Source organism: Opisthocomus hoazin, unplaced genomic scaffold (assembly GCF_030867145.1).
Source record: "Opisthocomus hoazin isolate bOpiHoa1 unplaced genomic scaffold, bOpiHoa1.hap1 HAP1_SCAFFOLD_265, whole genome shotgun sequence".
NCBI classification, from domain to species: domain Eukaryota; kingdom Metazoa; phylum Chordata; class Aves; order Opisthocomiformes; family Opisthocomidae; genus Opisthocomus; species Opisthocomus hoazin.
Window position 1 is genome coordinate 40,001 of NW_027448751.1, and position 2,801 is coordinate 42,801.

At 76.9% G+C, this 2,801-nt stretch overlaps 2 non-coding genes across 2 annotated transcripts in view; both read right to left on the bottom strand.

Moving 5' to 3' along the window:
- The window catches only part of LOC142359257 (28S ribosomal RNA), a 4,328-nt gene extending 4,026 nt beyond the window's left edge, over positions 1–302 (bottom strand). Inside the window, exon 1 of the ribosomal RNA XR_012762218.1 lies at positions 1–302. This exon is cut by the window's left edge and continues 4,026 nt beyond it. This is a non-coding gene — a ribosomal RNA (28S ribosomal RNA).
- A 743-nt stretch (positions 303–1,045) lies between these two features.
- On the bottom strand, positions 1,046–1,198 carry LOC142359255 (5.8S ribosomal RNA). The gene has a single exon (XR_012762216.1). It is a non-coding gene; the product is annotated as a 5.8S ribosomal RNA (ribosomal RNA).
- Between the last annotated feature and the right edge of the window lie 1,603 nt (positions 1,199–2,801).

Below are 2,801 nucleotides of genomic sequence, written 5' to 3' on the forward strand. Positions count from 1 at the left end.
CATTCCCAAGCAACCCGACTCCGAGAAGCCCCGGGCCCGGCGCGCCGGGGGGCCGCTACCGGCCTCACACACCGTCCGCGGGCTGCGGCCTCGATCACAAGGACTTGGGTCCCCCGAGAGCGCCGCCGGGGAGGGGGGCTTCTGTACGCCACATTTCCCGCGCCCCCACCGCGGGGCGGGGATTCCGGCGCTGGGCTCTTCCCTCTTCACTCGCCGTTACTGAGGGAATCCTCGTTAGTTTCTTTTCCTCCGCTTACTAATATGCTTAAATTCAGCGGGTCGCCACGTCTGATCTGAGGTCGCATGCCCAAAGCAAAGCGAGGCGGCGCGCCGCAGCGGCGGCCCCCCGCCGACAGCCAGCCTGACCCGACTGCGCTCTCGCACGGAACCGCGACGCCACGCCGCGCCGCCACCCCGCGTCACGCCGCAGCCGCCGCCCGCCGCCGGCGGTCGGCTCGCGGAAGAGGAAGCCCCAGCCCGGAGAGCGGCCTGAACAACGCGTCAGACGCGCCCGGAGACGGCCCCGCACGGGGCCCACGGCGATGGGTTTTTTCTCGGGGAGGAGGAGGGCGACAGGAACCGGGGCAGGGGCGGCGCGGACGGGGGACAGACGGGGGGCGTCCACCGCCCACCGCCCCCGTCCCCCCCACCCACCGGCGCACGCACCGCGCGCGCGTCAGTGCGGCACGGCACCCCCGCGGTGCCCACCCGCAGACAGACGCCCGCTGCGGGAGGCCGGCGGCGAGGCCCGCGCCATCGCCGCCCCGCGCCTCCCTCCCCCGAAGCTCGCTCTCGCTCTCTCTTCTCCCCAAACCCACCCGCCGATAGCCCGGCGGGACGAGCTCCGTCCAGCAGGCGCTCTCCGGGAGCGGGGAGCTTCGGAGCGCTCCCCGAGTCTCCATTTAGGGGGACGAAGGCCCGCGCGCTCGCGCGCGCGGCCCTGCGAGGCACCCCAGCCGCGCCGCTGCTGGCCCGCCGGCCCCCCCCCCCCCGCGCTGTGGGGCGGGGGGGGCTCGGCCGGCGCAGACGGCGATTGATCGTAAAGCGACGCTCAGACAGGCGTAGCCCCGGGAGGAACCCGGGGCCGCGAGTGCGTTCGAAGTGTCGATGATCAATGTGTCCTGCAATTCACATTAATTCTCGCAGCTAGCTGCGTTCTTCATCGACGCACGAGCCGAGTGATCCACCGCTAAGAGTTGTCTCGGTTTTCGGCACCGCCCCGCGCGCGGCGGAGGGGCCGGGACCGCTCGCCGAGAGCGGCCCCTTCTCTGAGGACGGCCGGAACCGACCGCCGGCCCCGCCGCCGCCCACCCCCCTCCGCACGCGCGGAGGGGGGCGCGGCGCGGCGGCGCGACGCGGCGCGACGGAGAGGCCCCTCGCCTCGGCTTGACCGTACGAGCACAGGGGAAACGGAAAACAACGGAAAACCCCGAGCGGCCAAAGGGCGGGGGAGCCCGCGCTCCCGACCGACCCTGGGGAAACGTACGCCCAACACACACACACACACCCTTGGCGCGCTTCGGGGGCGGCCCAGGCGCCCGGGCTCGGACCGGCCTCCCCCCCGGAGGCTACGGCACGCCCGGCCGCGACGCCTGCCCGCCTTCGCTCGGGAGCCGGACGCCCCGGCTGCGCCCGGCGCCTGCGACGAGCCGGCTCCGCCCACCACGGTCGCCTCTCGCCCCGCCGGCGAACCTCGGCGCCGACGCCGCCTTCCACCGACGCCGGAGGAAGCGCGGCCGGCCACTGGAGCGCGAGCCGGCGACGCGCGGCCGCCCACCGGCCCGCGCCGGATGGGCGAACCCGGCCACCCCACCCGGCTGCGGCGGCCGCCACCGCCGCCGCGAAAACCGCCGCCGCAGCCGCTTCTCGCCTCGGCCCCCTGGGGCCGCCGGCACGGGCCCCAGCGGAAAGGCGGACGGCGCTGAGCGCGGGGGGCGGCTCCCACTCTCCCCCGTTTCCACGCGAAGACCCGGAGCGGGACGCCCCCGCGCCCGCGCGCCCCGCCCTCCACGAGACGGAAGCGACGGGCGGGGGAAACGCGGGACGGGACGGCCGCCAGCGGATGCGGCCGGGGAACCCTCCCCGGACGACCCGACGGACGACCGGCACCGACCGGCACGCCGAGCGGCGCCGCCGCCGCTCGGCCTGGGGGGGGTGTGGCTCGCCCCCCCCCTTTCTTTCCCCTGGGCGCCGGAGGGCGGGGCGAGGAGCGGGAGAGAGGGGAGCGCGGCGCGCCCCGAGCGCGGGCCGCAGCGCGAGCGTCCAAAGGCGCGGGGCGGCCCCCCGGCGGCCGCCCCCCCCCCGCGGTGGGCTCGCCGCGCCTTTCTTTCCCCCGGCGCGGAGCCCGCGCTCCGGCCGGCGGGTGGCCCCGTTTGCGAGGGAGGGCAGGTCGGCCGCGGCCGACCCGCGCCCGCGGTCTCTCCGCCGAGACCGGCCCGCGGAGAGGGGGGGGCAGGTTGGGGCAGCGAGACGCCCCCCCTTCTCCGGCACGGCGGCCCGCGGGGGGCGGACGCACCCCCCGCGGCTCGCGCCGTGCCGCTCGAGTCTTTAAACCGCCGCCCGGCTCCTTTGGCCTTTGACCCCCGGACTCGGCCGAGGGAGGGCCGCCGAAGCGCGGACGCTAGGTACCTTGGCCCTGGGGTGAGGGAAACGACCTGCATGGCCCCGCGGGGGTGCCTCCCCCGGCTGCCGCCCTCGGGGAGCGTCCGCCCGCGGGGGCGCGCCCGGCATCCGCCGCCACCACCTCGTCCTCACTTAGCCCCGGGGCCCGGGGTTTCCCTCGATAGCCCGGCGCTGCGCCA